Source organism: Sabethes cyaneus, chromosome 3 (genome assembly GCF_943734655.1).
Source record: "Sabethes cyaneus chromosome 3, idSabCyanKW18_F2, whole genome shotgun sequence".
Taxonomy (NCBI): Eukaryota; Metazoa; Arthropoda; class Insecta; order Diptera; family Culicidae; genus Sabethes; species Sabethes cyaneus.
The window spans coordinates 212161668-212180413 of NC_071355.1; the positions used below are offsets into that span (position 1 = coordinate 212161668).

At 41.3% G+C, this 18746-nt stretch overlaps 1 protein-coding gene across 10 annotated transcripts in view; it reads right to left on the minus strand.

The window, feature by feature from the left end:
- The window catches only part of LOC128741304 (nuclear receptor coactivator 3), a 365971-nt gene extending 348116 nt beyond the window's left edge, over window positions 1-17855 (minus strand). For 6 of the 10 annotated variants that reach the window (XM_053837029.1, XM_053837028.1, XM_053837031.1 and 3 more), the window contains exons 1-2: window positions 17271-17855; window positions 16367-16766 (exon numbers count right to left, since the gene is read on the minus strand). The gene's annotated coding sequence lies outside the window, so the exon portion shown is untranslated. The remainder of the gene's footprint in view (window positions 1-16366; window positions 16767-17270) is intronic. The other 4 variants (XM_053837025.1, XM_053837024.1, XM_053837023.1 and 1 more) reach the window with 4 other exon arrangements.
- Window positions 17856-18746: the final 891 nt, after the last annotated feature.

Sequence of the window (18746 nt, forward strand, 5' to 3'; positions counted from 1 at the left end):
TCATAGAAAAAATGGTTGCCTCCAAAAACACCCACATGCCAAATATGGTTCCATTTGCTTGATTAGTTCTCGAATTATGAGGAAATTTGTATTTCATTTGTGTAGAAGCACCCCCTCTTAAAGTTGGGAGGGGTCCTAATTCACCACAGAAAATATTTTTGCCTCCAAAAACCTCCACATGCCAAATTTGTTTCTATTTGCTTGATTAGTTCTCGAGTTATGAGGAAATTTGAATTTCATTTGTATAGGAGCCCCCCCTCCTGAAGTGGGTAGGGATCCCAATTCATCATAGAAAAAATTGTTGTCTCCAAAAACACCCACGTGCCAAATTTGGTTCCATTTGCTTGATTAGTTCTCGAGTTATGAGGAAATTTGTATTTCGTTTGTATAGGACCCCCCCCTCTTAAAGTGGGGAGGGGTCCTTATTTACCATAGAAAATATTTTTGCCCTCGAAAACTTTCACATGCCAAATTTTGTTCCATTTGCTTGATTAGTTCTTCAGTTATGAGGAAATTTATATTTCATGTGTATGGGATCCCCCCCTCCTAAAACGGGGAGGGGTCCCAATTCATCATAGAAAAAATTTTTGTCTCCAAAAACACCCACATGCCAAATTTGGTTCCATTTGCTCAATTACTTCTCGAGTTATGAGGAAAATTGTGTTTCTTTGGTATAGGAGCCCCCCCTCTTAAAGTGAGGAGGGGTCCTGATTTACTATAGAAAATATTCTTGCCCTCGAAAACCTTCACATGCCAAATTTGGTTCCATTTGCTTGATTAGTTCTCGAGTTATGAGAAAATTTGTATGGAAGCCCCCCCTTTTAAAGAGGAGAGGAGTTATAATTCCGCTTATAAAGAGGGGAGGGGTCTCAATTTACCATAGAATAATGTCTTGTCACCGAAAACACCCACATGCCAAATTTTGTTCTATTTGCTTGATTAGTTGTCGAGTTATGCAGAAATTTGTGTTTCATTTGTATGGGAGCCCCCCTCTTAGTGGGGGGAGGGGTTTCTAACCATCACTAAAACCTTTCCTGGCCCCAAAAAACCTCTACATGCATATTTTCATGCCGATTGGTTCAGTAGTTTTCGATTCTATAAGGAACATACGGACAGACAGACAGAGAGAAATCCTTCTTTATAGGTATAGATTTCAACAACATTGCTATTCTTTTTAGTTGCAGATGCACGCTGGTATATACCGGTAACGAAGCAAAGCCTAGGAGCTACATTCCGTTATCGAAACTTGACCTTCTGTTTTTATACGACAGACTTCGCAGCCAGCTGTTGGAGTGCAGGACAATTCCAGGGCAAGTTGCTACGATCCAATTCACCTCTCCGAACATCTCAACAGCCTCTCCGAATCGAGGTTCGAACACACGACGACTAATACTAAGCCAGCATCACACCTCGAGGCCAACTAGGAAGCGCCGGCATATGCCGGTATATGCTGGTATATCTAAAGACCTAACTCGTTGTGAAATCTTTCGATGATTGTAACAGGTTCGAGTTAGTAGGGTTGTTGCACTAGTCCCGTAACTATCCTGTACTCTAATAGCTGTGAAGTCTGTCGATAAAGAAGAGTCAAGTCTTAGAAACGACGTTGAAGCCCAAGGCTTTGCTTTTTTGCAACCGATTGCAAGCACTACTGTTGGACACCCTTACTGACTGGTGTAACAGAAACAAGCTCACAATAAACTGCATAATGCTAAATATCTGGTAACAACATGTCACCGCTGTAATGTGCTTATCTAATTTGCTTACAGATTAAATGAAGCTATTCTCGGACGCGTCGATCAGATCAGCGATCTTGGAGTTCTGTTGGATAACAAGCTCACGTTTAACTAACATTTCCCAATTAACAATTTAATTTTTATTACACTCCATGCCATCTTAAATGCCATCATCCATTTAAGACCAAAATTTATTATGAAAACCGTCACAAGAGTACAATAAAACTCACATTGTTGCTTGGGTGTACTGCTGTTATCTCTAGAGCTTCACAACAGTTTGGATTCATTACATAAATTGCCCATGGTCGATGATATAATGAAAAGTATGATTTAAATACAAATGTGTGTGTATATCTGGCAACGCTGTGCCAAAGATCGTAACTTCCTGATCCATAAGCTTTCCGTAAGCCGTTCTTTCCTTTTCCAAATCGATTGAAAGAAAAAAAATTGAACCAGCTTTTGTATATATCGCAAAAACCTTCCACGAATTGGCGAATCAGCGACGGAGGCCGGATGAATTTATAATTAATTGATTAAGGAAATAATAACTACAACATATGAAGCAGAGCTGTGCCATTCAAGCCGGAGAAATAAATCTTTTGAGTTTGGTTGGTCTTTTGTGTTTGCCTTATTTAAGGTGAATGTTGGTAACTTTTTGGTTATTGTTTTTTCTCACTTCACGCGGCGATTAAGTGGAACTTTTACAGAAACGCGGATTCCCTGCTGGACAGGATATACCTACATAGTTGTTTTAGTTAGAGTTTCATACGGAGTTGTCGCATGAATATTGAGCAAATCAATAAATGAATCAAATGCAGAACCTGATTACGAGCTTTTTTGTGTGAATATAATCATTTTATCAACTGCAATTGCCAGTGCTAAAGTTTATCTCCGCACAATAGCACTAAACGGGTTGTTTCCATCCTGAAACGTACAGCGAAAATGATGTTGGATTAATAAGATATGAATACTGTTGCTGGTTGGCTGATTAGCTATCCGGCTAGCTAGCTGGTAGCTAAACTTCCGATTATTGCTTCTGCCATTATTATTGCCATTCGAGTCTCCACAAAGCGGCGGAGGTGAGCGAGCAACAGTTTTCGATCGAATCAAGTGGTTGGTGAGGTAAATAACAAGTCTGCGTTAGAAGCCGAGCGGAAAGGCTCATTTTCACGACCACCAGCCAGCGGGCGGAATGGCAGACGGTAACTTCTTCGTGGATGGCACATTGGGAGTCTACGGGCCGTACAATGGGGTGATTCTGTATCATATTTTGGGTTATTACTCAAAATAGTTATATGTTTTAGAAAAGTTTAAAAAAAACTGGTATTGACTTTGTTGTAAAATTTTCCACCATCGTGGAAAATTATGTCAAAAACTTTCTCAAGAATAATCATGTGATTGTGACTTTGGCCGTTTAGTCAATTCCGTCACTTCCAGTCTAAAGCATCAATTTAAATTACATCACAGATAACAACTAATAATAAAACTAATAATAAACTAATCGTTGATACCCCTAAGAAGTTCCAAACCGGGATCGAAACGTTGGCATAAAATGTAAAAGCGTCTTAATAGTTTCTGACTGAAGAGCCACAACCTCAACCGCTAGTCGACAATAATCCATGTTGGAAAATGACGTGAAGTTACTCCATTGCGTGGTTTGCGAAAGCTGAAGTCTCTTGGCTTGGCAGCTCCAGCAGTAAGTGTGGCGTGTCTATGTGTAGGAGATAGCTTCTACAGTCAGTTCTTGGGAGGGATGAGGGAATAATTTCGGTTATTTTTTGATCGTGCGGTGTGCTGACGGGCGGCTGTGCGGTGGTGAGAGAATGCTTGGTGTTTTTTTTTCGTCAGATAGGTAGTTTAGCGAAATCGTGTTCATTTGTTCATTTATAGGCCGTTTAGGAAAAATCTAATTTGCTCTAGCCGGTTTTATGTCTTCGTTAGTGGTATTTTTTGCCACTTCTCATCTCCCTTCGTGACTAACGAGAGCCATTTAAGGCTGATACTGGCAACAACGCAACGGCAGGCTCGTAGTTCAATAAATTATATTTTCTTTTTCAATAATGCCGATGAGCTGCATATTTTACACAAACTTCATATTAAAAAAATCCATCTGCCGGAGACGGTGAACTAATTAGTGATCGTCAAACTGGGTGGCATGCCGTCCATTTCTATCACCTGTCATAAGAAAGGCAGAATAGGATTCAAATTCAGAACCAAAATCCTTATCCTTAAATGTAACGATGTTATCGCGTAGCGTTAGCCTCCTGAAGCCCACCCATAAACGAACGTTGCAAACCGGATAGGATATAATTAATTCCGACGGTCGCTACGGTTTCAAGAAACCAATACCGATCCAGCACGGCAACCATCTGGACGGGTGTCTGAAAATATGAAAAACGATCACATTTAACAATTAGGACCTGCAAAATTTCCGGGCACGCGCATACTTTTAGCAAACAAAATCCTCAAAAATCGTTGCCGCAAGCGATTTTTTTTCGGCGATCTCTTATCAAATTAGAGCTAATTGCTCTCCCCTGTAAGGCATGACTTGAGCCTTGCTAACTGCGTGGATTTTTGGGTGATTGATTATTGGTAGCCGCTGTTCATTCTTCTAGTAACGCAGGAAAACGAAACCCAATCCCCCTCCCCTTTTCCGCTTTAGCAAAACACAGCAAAAGAAAATAAACTGCCGCCAATTAAATTCGTTCGGTGGTGGACTGAAAATGTAGCAAAAACTCATATATTAATACTTGAATGACATTAATTAGTTGTTGAGAACGCGAACGGAAGAAATCAACGTGCCCCGCACCAGTAGCGTACAGCTGGATAGCAATGAGTTGTTTTAATTTTGTTTTTTTTTTTTTTAAATAAAACATTGACATTGATGCAAGTGATTCACGCACGAGAGTGGTGAGTTTTAATTCATTCGGTTTTGACAATATTCATGGTTTTTCCAGATTTCTATGTAACATAATTCGTTTGGTTCTACATCTTAGTCATGATGTAGCATTCTGTTTTATTTTTTCAATTTCAACAGTGTCTAGTAGGGTGCTGGATGCCGTCATCTAAGGCCTGATCTACAAACCTGATTTGTATAGGAACGAGGGAGGGAATCCAATCTCAAACGAGCACGAGGTGGTCGAAAATTGAAAGCAGTTCTTCGATGTACACCTCAATGGCGAAGATGCAGAAGGAGACGGAACGGAAGGTAATCTAGGAGTGCCCATGGAAGATAGTAACGTCGCAGCATCTGATCTTCTGATCTTCGTAGGGAATTACCAGACGGGTTTCATGAGGGCTTTTACCATCTGACAGATCTTATAGAAATGTCAGGAATACAACGTGCTCATGCATCCCATCTTTATTTATTTCAAAGCAGCATGCGATTCAGTCGATCGAGACCAGTGGCAGATAATGCACGAATACAGTTTTCCAGATAAACTGACGCGACTGATCAGAGCTATATTGGATCGAGTGAAGCGTTTCGCCAGACTGAAAGCGGAATCTAGGAGGATTGGTCTAAAAATAAATGCATTGAAAACCAAACATATGAAATACAGAGGCTCAAAGAAAACAAATGCAGGCACCCCCTAGGCCCTACCAGGGAAATTTCCTAGCTACGCTAATGAAGAAACCCGCTACATTTCGCTATTTAAAAAAGAACTAAAAGACCTCTTGAACTCCCCTTTTTGTGGAAGTTGGATAGCTCGTGCACAAGACTCAACGAATACATACATAGATTTTTCTAAACGATTGCTGTCTGTCCATAATGAACGAGAGAAATCTTGCATATGACGAAGTTTCTGAATGATGAACTTCCGCTGGAATATGAAAAGTTGTTTCACTAAAAAATGTAAGTTCCGAAATATTTCACATGTCTAAATGGTTGTACATATACAGACAAGAAGCGTAGAATTCATCTCGTGCCAAAAATTAAGTGATAGCAGATAAAATTCCTTTAAAAACTCGTGATAAAGTATGGAACGTGTTTAACTATGATGAAGGGGATCACCCATCCTATTTTTTGGATGATGCATACCTTATTTCAGTATAGGTAGTTCTTAATTTATCATTTATTATCATTATATTTGTATCCAGAGCTGTAGCGTGACATTGTTGCGCCATTGGCGAAAACCCAATTTGGCGCCCCCTCGTTTCCCAAATCAGTGTTCCTTATAGGTTTATCATTTCTTCGTAAATTCGTGAAATTCAATGAGACAAGTTTTCCTTAAATCCTACGTTTATTAAGCCTTCTATAAAAATACTTCGACTCCCTGCCAAGTGGTTTTACAGCAACGACCGATCAAAAGATAGACGTCGGAATATCATTCAACTCTTTCGTGGCATTGGTGATCAGCTCCTTCGCCGTTTTGTCCACAAAATTATTGGAGTAAATGCTCCGTTTGGACTTCGTCCGAAAATTTTCTATTGGTCGCAGTTGGGGACGTGGGAAGAGTTGGTGATCCACGGTGCAGTGTTTATCTTCAGCCGGTTCATCTCCTTTATCTCCTGATCTATTGGCATGATGGACCAAGACCAGGTCCGGCCAAAAGGTCACATGCTTTGCGCAATACTTCTTGATGAAGGCGTTAATCTTCGTATCTCCTCGTACTCCGTAAACTCCGAATTAAAGAACAGCGGCTTGAACATTCTTTCCTCGCTGATCGTCAGCCACAAAAAGATCTTCTTCTAGAAGTTGACGCAAAAGATATAGTTTCATCGTTTACCTTCTTGGTGGGGGACGTAAAGTACGCAGTCCTCTGCCAGTCGTTGTCATTCAGCGTCAAGTAATTTGCGTCGCTTGCCATGACCGCGACATCGTGCTTCACCAGGCAGATGTTTTTTACCGGCACCTTCAGGCGTTCTCAGAGCGATTTTCTGCTACTCAGGCAGAGCCAGCTTACAGTCACGCAGCACTTCTGGCGGCCGGAACCAGGCTTCTGTTCAACGCATACGCCTCTCTTGCGTGAGAAGATGTGGTAAATGCCAGATTGGATCTGTTCAGCGAGTCCCAAGTAACATTTTTGTTGTATAATAGGTTTTCAAGCACTTGTTCCACGGGAATTAGCTGTACAATAGTTCTATAAGCTATTATACAACAAAAATGTTACTTGGGATACAAAGTGCTTCACCGTGTCCAACTTCCTTGCTTTGCGGTGGAGCTGGCAGTAGGAACAAATCTTCGAGCGTAGGTGTTTGACTGTTTTCGCCATGGCAGTTGCATGCAAATCAACTAATGACGTGGCATGAAAAATCGCTAAAATTAGTCTAATTTTTTAATGCGTATGTTACTGCTAATGCTTTTCTGAAATGCATACCCTTTTTGGCGCCTTCAAGAGCTAGCGCTCTTGGCGGAAGCCAGTCTGGCTCTATACGCGGTCAATACGTAAACTCTTTTTTGAAAAGTGAGGATGTGTCTAGTACGAAGAATGATACAATTAGATGAACTGGAAAATTTTCAATACATAGGCTCCAAACCATGCTCTTTCGGTTTCCGGTCGAATGTTTTATTGCACTCAAGTACTGCCGCTACCTTATAGTAGGTAGTCCAATAGACAATTATGTTCTTATTCTCTCAATTCTATCATTCCACATACGTGTGGTACGCTCACCTTGGCGACAATATTATTTTTGTATGATGGCGCTTTGTTTCTACCGCAGAGAAGATAGACGGTTATCTACTCGGTCAGTGCGATAGAAACAGACAGTCTGTTGCCAGACGTCACTGCGGCAAATTTAGAGATTGACCACCACCGGGTGTAGTTTTTCTTTTTGTACTTATATCTGACTCTGACGCGGTCAAGACTTTTCCAGCTAATTTTTCATTGTTTAGATCAGTGATGCCCTTCGTGATGATTCGTGCGGCCCGCGGACTGATTTGAGAGATGGCAGTCTTATGAATCATTTTTTTGTTGACACAGGGATCACTCAGTTTAGTTGTAATATCTCGTGCATATTGTAGATCTGATTGCTTTCCGGTTTAAATCTTGCGGTTATTCCTAAAAAACACCTTTTGCTGCCGCCTATTTTACATTTTGGCATGCGCAAGAATGGCCAGATTTCATTGCGGCCCGCGGACTCATGGGGCGATCTGATTTGGTCCGCATCACCCCTATGCCTGGGCACCACTGAATTAGGTTAAGAATTTACTCTTCCCGAAGAACAATATTTCATTAAAGGGGCGCAAGGATAAGTGGACCCGGCTGGGTAAGACGGACCAGAACAATTTCGATTAGAAATCCCTAGAATTTTACAAATGTGCTAGTATGCTTCATTTATTTGCCAATCTAAACACTTTCGAGACAACCTGTGGCGAAACGTCAAAATTAGAATCAAAACAAGCTTTTTGTTCTTTGTGTTTTCGTGCGATCTAATTTTAGCAAATCTTATATTTTCTGCAAAAAAACTTGTATTTTGTCGTTTGTCCGAACTTTTGGCATTTATTGAACGATTCTGCGCTGCGTGTGCCAGAAAAGGTATATAAAATAGGAAAAAAAGTAATGTAAATTGTATACTTAAGGTAAGTCGGACCATTTTTCACGAAGTAACGTCGAAGTGCGATTGACTAAAATTTCTTTTTCGAGTGTGATGAGCTTAATGAGCTCTAAAAATCTATCTATTTATATAGGCTTATGTCTGTACCGAAAACCGGGTCTCTGACAGGACGTCATAAAAGGCTTATCGGTAATTAAAAACAGGCCCCTGACAGGACATCATGTTTTCGTAGCAATGAGTTCTATTCTCAGTCACCTCACTGGTCGACTGCTGGACTGCTCGATTGTTCAACTGGTTGACTAGACTGCTCGACTGGACTGGTCGATTAGACTGCTCTATTTGATTGCTCGACTGGACTGCTTAACTGAACTGCTTGACTGAACTGTTCGATTCGACTGCTCGACTCAACTGCTTGATTGGACAGATCGACTTGACTGCTTGACTGAAGCGCTCGATTTAACTGCTCGAGTGGACTATTCGACTTAACTGCTTGACACATTTGCCTTACTTACCACTCGACCTGACTGCTCAACTTAACTGCACGATTGAACTGCTCGACTGGACTGTTCGATTCGACTGCTCGACTGGACTGCTTAACTGGACAGCTGAGTTATCTGCTCGACTCGACTGCTCGAATGAACTGCTTGACTCAACTACTCGATTGGATGCGACTGCTCAACCCGATTGCTCAATTCAACTGCTCGACTAGACTACTCGATTTGATTGCTCGACTCTACTGATAGCTTCATTCAACAGCTCGACTAGACTGCTCGACTTAGCCACTCAACCCGACTGCTCGATTCAACTGCTTGACTTAAATGTTTGATTCGACAGCTCCACTTAACTGCGCGATTCAACTACTCGACCGAACTACTCAACTTAACTGCTCGTTTAAACTGCTCGACTGGACTGCTTGATTTAACTGCTCGACTCGACCACTCGATTCAACTACTCGACTCAACTGCTCGACCGAACTGCTTGACTGAACAGTTTGATTTAACTGGTCGACTAGACTGATTGATTTGACTGTTCGACTCGACTGCTCGACCCAACTGCTTGACTCGATTGCTTTATTTGACTGCTCGACTTGCCTGCTCAACTCGATTGCTTGTCGCGATATCATATGGTCGGTGTTAAATCAGACCGGACCAAGTCGCAAAATTTTAAAAAATGAGTTAATGATAGCAAACGATCAAGAATTTTCTAAGCAACATTTTACTCTAATCAGACTACATAAATGTTGCAAACAATCAGAAGTTTTTATTCAGTTAAATAAAATCCAATACGACTATAAAAACTATTTATTTCAGTTTCCGGCTATGACTCTTTTATGTACAAGATCTTAGAGCTAAATTACGCAATATAAGAACTCAAAGAACTAATACAAAGATTAAACATCTTCGCAAACACTGGTCAATGGAATGTACCCGCAGTTTTATGAATTCTGAACAGACATTTATATTTTCCGGATCGTAAGATTCGGGCTCAACTAGTAAATAATAACAGACGAACTTCCTGTTAAATTCGACTAGTTATTTTATTATTCTACCGAATTATTATTATTTGTACCGAAGCTGACATGTGTAGAAACGAGGGAGCGAATCTAGTCACAAATTAGTGCGAGGTTGTCGACAAATGGAATCAATCCTTCGTTGAGTATCTTAATGGCGATATAACAGAAGGTTACACAACGGAACACAACCTAGGACTGCTTAGAAACGATAACATCGTGGCAGCTCCCGATCTTGAAGAGATCCGGCGAGAATAAATGGACCGCCTCCCGAAAGAACTTTACAAAAATGGTCAAGAACCCCTTGCTACGGCCCTTCACTGGATAATATCAAGGTTTTGAGAGAAGGAGAAGCTACCGGAGGAAAGGATGGAAGGTGCCCCAGGCTCGATTGTTGCAATTACGCCGGTCAACGTCACCTAAAAGGTGCTTTCCCAGTTTTTGTTATGTTGTGTGGCGAATTCATAGGGCACTAGTTACCAGGCGGACTTTATGATGACCCATGCTCCTATGGATCAAATTTTTACTCTCGGACAAATCCTCCAGAAATGTCGGGAATGCAACGTGCCCACGCATCAGGTTTACTTGGATTTCAGGGCAGCATATGATACAATCCAGTGCAAACAGTTATGGAAGATAAATCACGACTACGGTTTTCCTGATAAACTGACGAGGCTGACCAAAGCTACCCTGAAGCGAGTGATGTGTTACGAGCATGTTTTTGGGGTACTCTCGAGTCCTTTAGAATCGCTTAGTAGGATGGACTGTCCTGCATGTCGCTATTGAAGGTGTAATCCGGCGAGCAGGCATCGAAATGAGAGGAACGATCTTCAGCAAGAGTAGTCAACTCCTGGTCTTCGCAAACGACTTCGATATCATTACTAGACACCTTAGGGCGACGGAGGCACTACTTGGAGAGACATTCTCATCGTACACCTGGCGAAAGTTGAGAGATTACGGTAAGCCGGCCAAGTCGCAAGGACCCAGCCGGCACCAGGAATAGAAGGGCTCTGCGTGCTAGATGGCTCGACCAGGTTGAAGCCGACTAGTATATGTCGAGACGCTCAATGAATTGGCGACGAGTAACCCAGGACCGATCCAGCATAGCTAAGATAGCTGCCTATCAACGATACGCTGAGCTGGAGGGGGCTGTTAAACGAGCTTGTAGGCGGGACAAGAGAGCCTGGGCGAACTTCGCCTGCAAATGACGGATCTCTGTAGAGGCATGTTCGGACGAAACTGAAGCTACTGAGAACCATAGCAGAAGGTCCAAAGTCCCCAAAAGGAGGATGGTTTTAATAGCTGTTATCCATAGATATTACGTAAAGATTTCAATGGATAAACCCCAAAATGTGACGCGACCCGTGCCGAGGGATAAATGGTGGAGGGGGTTCCATGGATATTCAGCCGCAACGGAGCCTGTGGAGTACCAGGGCACCCTCCACAGTAATTTGCCCCTGTTACATTAAGCCGGTCACTAATGCAGTGGATCATTTCTTACCGAGCAGCCTCTCTCTGCCGGAAAACACAGAAACGAAGGGGCGGATATGAGAATGAGGTAGGAACAGTACCTGAATGATGCGCTGCGTTCAATCTTGTTCCTCGTCTATCCTCCACACGTCGACTCGTAGTGAATCGGCAGACAAGGATGTGGCTCCAACTCTTCATTCACGAGTCCAGATTCATTCTGCCTAATCTCTAACTGTGTGGTGAAGAGTGAGCTGAAACAATGGGATAGCCGAACATTCATGGTCAATTAGATGGCCGTACAATCACTCAAACGATCAAAAATTTAAAGCGCCGAGTATTAAGGTTACTCAAAAGTTGCTGAGTCTCAATAACAGAACTCAGCACGCTTACCGGTCCTGTGACAGGATATTGTCCAAGTAAATATCATCTTCGGAATCTCGGATTCGTACAAGCTGATATTTAACCTCGCAACACTTGCTCTGCAATTGTGGAACACTAATAGGACGCAGACTGCAGTATCTCAAAAAGAGCCTACTAAAGCCTAGGGAGATTTGGTTTGCGTCGCCGATTAGGGTAACAGGGTTCATAGACCAAGTTATCCCTGACTGGCGTCTGTCTCGCTGCAGCTACCAGCCTATAACTTTCTCAATAAGTGATAGATAAGCTTGGCGCGTACAGTAAAAGAAATAAACGGGGCATAGTTCAAAATACTGGACGCAGTCGTAAGAGCCCAGATAACACAAAATCGTAATAGAAAGTTCACATTAAATCGTTTTCATGTCAATTTCACATTGGAATTGTATAATGATTAGAGTATGTCAAATCGAAGTGAACAATAAGTTGTTTTGCAGTCGTGCGTGTCTTCATATACAATTCATGACTGCGAATTACAAAGCAGTATAGACGATTGCAATAATTGATTATATCTTAATCATATATTCAGGAGTATTTAGTTGCGTGTTATAAAAACTACGCAAAATAGAATTACAAATAATTGTCAAAATTTTCGCACGTATATCGCCTCCACTTTGGTACATATATGTTCTTATATGGCGTGAAATATAACTTTTTCGTTCAGATATGATTTCGTATATCTCAGTTGCAATCGAGATATACAAACCAAATGGTTTACTGGGAGGTAAGAGTACCTAACATAAGAGGAAGATGGAATTCTCTAGCCGACCCAGGAGAAACTGCCGCCGCCTATGGGGATATCCATTTGAAACTTTGTTTTCGGCAGGACAGTCAAACGCAAAGCAAAACGACACTTATTTATTCTATGCCCGACGTTTCGATGTATTTAACATCTTTCTCAAGCAGTTAGAAGCACGTATCGTCTTTTGTCTGGTGGCTTCTGTAGAAGGTTTGAACTAGTCACATTGATTAGTAATACTAGCATTAACCGAGTGTAATCGAACGAAATTCTTGCGGATCGATTTAACATACACCCTGGCTGAATCGATACACTATTTGGCTTTAAATAATCTATAGTCTCTGTAGGGAAAACTAGGTAAAGAAGGGTCATTCACCCTTATTCTGCGAGGCGAGTGACGTGACTATTTTGGAGTCGCCGCGAATCAGGTTACACGGTTTGTCACTTAGGTGACAGGGGTTTGTTGCCTAGGTGACACGGTTGTTACCTAGGTGACTCGACTCGCCGTGCGAGTCACGGCGAGTGACAATTGTCGTATTGAGTCACGTGACTCGCAGAATAAGGGTAATTGTAACAACGCTTCATTAAGTATATGTACCTTCGTCTCTATCCTAGCTAGAGGTTCCCAAATAATAAATATTTTCATCCATTGTTTATCCAAATTTTGAAAGTAGCAATCTCTTGTTACCAAAACATATCTTGATTAAAACAATCGTACCCATTGAAACAGTTTTCCAAAAAAAAAAACAACGCACAAATCCGCTGCACTATAATACCCATTCATCTGAGCGGAGTTCCATTAGACATTGACCGAATTAGCCGTGTACCACGGATGCCATATTTGGTCAAGTGCAAACCCGCGTGGAGCCCAATCGTACTCGCAATCGCTATCGCTATCACGCTCTTCGATATCATCTGCGTGAGCCACCAAAGCACCACTAACAACCAGCCAGTTCCGGAGTGCTAAAGTTTGACCGCTTGCTAACCAACCGGACAGGTCGACCTGAAACTAGTTTCGGTAGGCCTACTCTCCATTTTCGAAACGTACCATCCATGTCAGTGTGCGGCACGATTTTCGTTTGGCGTTTCCATCTCGTTCGCCGTAAGCCGCTGGTTTCAAAACAAACTACCTCAACGCTAAAGTTGGTGGTAGCGGCGGATTCGTCGCGCGGTGAGTGACGTCCGTCCGTCCGTGGTGCCAGATTATTATTGAGTGACACACACGGAAGAGAGAGCGGCATGATCTTTTGTGGTGTGTAAGTGAGTGGGCAATTGTGTACAAACATTTCGCTATTTTCAGCGCCATACTCTGGCAGGCAGAGACAGTTGTTGTTGGTGGTGGTGTACTGTTAAACAAATTACGTAACTTTTTCTATTAAGTGAAAATAAATACGTCTGCGATTTTCCGCTCCGAAAGTGAAGAATATTTGTGTGGTTCCCATCTTTCTAATTTTTGCACTTTTAACTACTTTCGGACGGGCGGACAAAATTTGGCATCATCGATTGGCATTGACGGAAAAGCCAGAAACCAGTTGGAACTCGATCTTCGTCGATACTGTTTGTTTCGTCAGATGCCATTCATTGCGCAAAACTAGTTGGAATAGCGATAGGTAGACTAATTTCGACCGTCTCTTTGCTTTATATAAGAAAGATGGAGGAAATCCGAATAAAATTGCACCAACACCGACGTGGGTACACCCACTGTGAACGAAGACAGGAGAGCGACCAAGTTATAGCTTTTATACACCACACCAGACCAAAAAAATTCTCTCTCTGTTGTCTGGTCGAATGCAAGGTTTCTTATTGGATTAAAAGGTTGTATAACAATTCCTGTGGATACGGCAAATGGGTATAGCAATGTTGCCGGTTCAGCACTGCTTTCCTTGAGCAATATTTTTGACTCATTTTTTGACTTTCGGAATCGGAAGTGCTGTTCGCTTCTTTTTGAAGTGTTTTTCTTATGCTACAATTCAGTCGCCAACATCTCAGTTCGCTTCACGGCACGACACTGGTCTAGTCAGTCGTCGTAGGATCGAATATCGATTTGGAGGCTGTAAGAGTCCATAGGATCGTCAATAGCCCAATTGTCCTGTACTCTAACGAATGGCTGCGAAGTCTGTCAAATAAAAAACAGAAGATCAAATTTCGGAAGTGCTTTGCTTTGCTCTGTTCTTCCCGCCGCCATCAAATCTGATCACTGAAATATTTGTATTGTGCTTTTCGTACATTTCATGCTCCAAGCTTCTGTAAATCTCTAAATGTACCAATTTATTTGATTTGATCTTGGCTGTTTCATGTTTTGAAATTTGAAAGCTGCCTGCATCCCCGCCAAACGTTAGCGCAATTGGATAAATTTGCCGTATCTGTCACTGAGTTTTAGCTGATACCCTCAAACATTCCCTCCTTGATCGGCATCTCTATTCTAGCATTATTCAAGTGTCCTGCTCTTTTATGCCAAGTATTAAGATTCACTTGATGAACAACCAAAACATTGTGTAGATTAAAGCCACGACTTTGGAACTATCTTAAGCGACAGATTTCAATTAGCTTTTACCACGTTTCGTTACCAAAAAGTGCCATAACAAGCAGTTGCAGCAGCAGTTGTTACCGCGACTTGTTCTTCCAGCAGCAACTCGTCATTAATCCTGTCCTGAGTCTACTGCTCACCTTTATTATGCCTGTATTTAACTGGCATAGTGTGATTGCGGCTTCCATACGGTCCAATACCCGTGAAACTAAAACATGTTCATAAAAAAATTACTCCTGTGTGGCCAGTTTTTTGTGCTTTATTCCGAAAAGACGTTCCTTATTGATTGCCGTTGCACCAGATTTGTGGTATTGTGGTTTACTAAGACAAGCGTAATGTCTTTAGTGTATTCCAAGCCAGTGACTTTATTTAAGATTACTTTGTTGATTTGCATGATGATTTCATCCATCGCTCCGACGTCGTAATTCAACCGCTTCTGAAGTTTTTCTTTTCTAGCAGCTTATTGCATAGGTGTAGCTCTTCCCCTTCCCATACTTGTAGGTCTCTTGCATTGATGTTCGCAACAAGTTAGGTTCATCAGCCGGAATTGTTTTATATCGCTAATTGGTTAGTACACTTTGGCTACTGAAAATATCACATCTTCTAGCAACGGTGTTCTGACACGATCGATGGATCTGAAGTCCCGCTAGTAAACAAAACTTGGGAAATATTACCATTAGATATGAGCATTCTAATTCAAATTGATTATACAAAACCAATTTTCTGTTTTCCTCTTCTTGTCTTTTCTAGTTAACAAGGTTTTAGGCATATACTAGGCTTGTAACGTAGACTGTTGGATTTGGTTTCGCCAAGTTATATCATTTGACCATGTTGCATTAGCGATTGATAAGCAACATGTACTTAGTCGATGAAGAACAATTCTTTTAGTCTACAGATGTATCTACGCAGAACCTTTCATTACTGAAATGTTATTGTTTATTTCTGCAGAGCAACGAATTGCAAACAACATATTTATTTCAAGAATTAAGCGCAAGTACGACTCTCTAATCTACAATACTTAACATATTGTGGAAGTTTAAAAATATTGACTAGCATATAATAGACTTCACAAAGCATGATGCATACACATCACTTGGCAGCACTGTTCGCAAGGTTCCGATTTTAAATCCGGAGAACTGACCAGTTGGCAACCAAACAGAGCTCGCGTGGTGAATATCTTTTTCCGTCTCTCGCTCTCTCACGATGAGACCAAAACACTGAGTTACGTACACTCACACCCAGTCAGAACAAACACCGCTGTGCAGTTTTCGTTATCGGCCGTCGTACGTAACAGCCATCGTAACAGTGTGCGGTGGCAGTGACGATGACGACGACGTTGAAAAAAAAAAATGAAAATAACATAACATTGACCAATTTTCTGCTCACTCTCGATTCCTTAGAAACAATCGCACAATCCATTCATTAAGCTATTCCTAAGTGGAAATAGAGCGTTCGTCATTTTTTTCGAATTGACTTACCTTTACGGTTTTTTTGCATGCTAGTCCACAGGAAAGGTTGATGAAATCCGTACTCGCTTAAAAACTAAACACTGTTTTCGCTGATTATTAGACAAGCATTGAAAACTCTATCACTATCTTTCAATTACTTTACATTCACTCGCACAGCGAAATAGAGGGCACTTATTATCTTTCCTATTGGAACTCGGCAAACACACTTGTCACAATACACAAGTTTTATGCAAAAGCTTTAGACTGACGAATGAAATCAACTAGGACTATTCTTGCTAGATTATATCGTACTTGTTTAGTAAAGCATACAGTAACAGTTAAGATGCTGGGTCAAGTTTAAAATGAAGTAATTAAACCGCACTTGTGTTTTCAATACTAGACAGTTTCAAGACGTCAAATTATTCGGCAGCTAGAAACAAAATACTCGTTGTCTCAGTGCTGCCAGTCCAAGGGTAGTAGGGAATGAGTGGTAATCAGAGAGGTGAATAGCAGTGTGTAGATTGTTCACTCAGCAAAATCCTTGAAAATGAATAAAAATTTCAATGTCACAATAATTACAATGGTTCGACTTTAGGTGTATCTAGCTGTGTATCCTTTGAGGCAATTTATTGTGGTCATTTCGGGGGATTCAAATGACTAATAAAACAAGAGGTTTTGTAAACCCATACAATCAAATCAAAATTACTATTAATCGTTCCATGTCTAGCTTTAACGTATCGAAGTATGTTTTCATGTGACATCAAAAGTAAAACATTCGATTGGAAGTAATCAAACAATCTACTTGAATCGTGCTGAGGATTCAATTGAATTTAACCAAATTCACCACTCTGACCCACCACACTGGCAGCGCTGGTTAGATACGAATTGGTGAACACAGAACTCCTACACATCAATTCTTCACACACAAACATACTTGAAATGGATTTTTTAGCACACATTCAAGTGTCGTACAAAATCCAAAATATTTTTACATCACGCACTCTACCAAAGAGCAGAAAAAAATCAATTCACTTTAACAGGATTTTTTCGTCATTCAATCGCTTTTTGACCAATTGTTTCACTACCATTCACGTTACATTTGGTAAATCAAAACAAGAAAGAAATAACACTACCCCCGTGCAACGTACCCGTAACGCACCCGTCTTCGGTTACAATTATTCCTTACTTTGCTCACTCGCTAGCTAGCGGCCTTCTCGAAGGCGAACACGAAAGCTTATTTTGGATCGGAGATTTTCCTGCACTGATCGCACACACGAATTTTCTTGAACCAATCTGGACTGTTTGACGTGTTTGACCGATTGTATTGACACTTCCGATAGTCAGTTGAGTCACTCTTCCAGTACACCGTGTAAACCGTAACCGATAGTGCCGATTTTGTCCCCACTAGAAGCTGATATTGAACCGAGAAGAAAAATTGCGTTTCTAATAGGAGTAGTAGCAATCAAAAGCGACACAGAAAAAGAACCGTGTTGTACACTTTTGTACAAGAGAGTATAATATACACCGACGAGACGGCAACGTAGACGTAAAACCTTCTCCGGCGAACGTCGATTTCAGTATCTGCTCTCTCTTTCTGCTACTTTGTGCACTATCACTACTTTGCGTACTTTTGCTCGCTACAGCAGAATCAAAAAAGATTAGAGGTAGAGCTCATTTCGCTCGCTCGTCGCCTCGCCGCTGAGAATTTTGTCGCCGGTAGTATTGCCAGCCTCGAAATGTAGATAAAGTAGATCAAAAGACGAAGATTGTAGATTTTAAGACTAATGACACTGCCAAATTCCAGTGGAAACGTACTAATGTACAGTCAAATCGAGTCCACGTAAATTTCAATATTCCAACTACAAGCATTGGCATAGTCACGTCGAGCACAATCGTGCAAATAATACGTAAAAAGCGACTTCAGTGTACCTGCAAAATCAAATCGCTAGACTAGTTGCCAAAGGTATCACGCCGAGTGCTGGTACAGCAATCTGGCTGATCGACTAAACTAATGTCCCGTTAGTAAAGTAAACAGATCAGTATCATGTTTATGCTTTCTGGTTACGGTAGCAAATAACTTTGTGCAAACTCGGTGCTCTGTGAGGAACAATACGTTTCCTACCCTAAATGTACATACATTAATCGTATTATTAACGCCACTTTTAGATCACATTAGAATGTGCAAAATGCACACCCAAGGAACATTTTTGTTGTATAGCAGCTTATGAAGCGCTTGTTCCTTTGATTTTAGCTATACAATAATTGAATAAGCCATTATTAGATAAAAATATTTGTTGTGCATTTATTACAATGCCGTCTTTACCAAAGCTGGGGGATTCGCGGATGCCCTGGGAAGGAACGAGGAACGACGACACATATTTACTAAGCGTTACTAAACCCTCCCTCATCT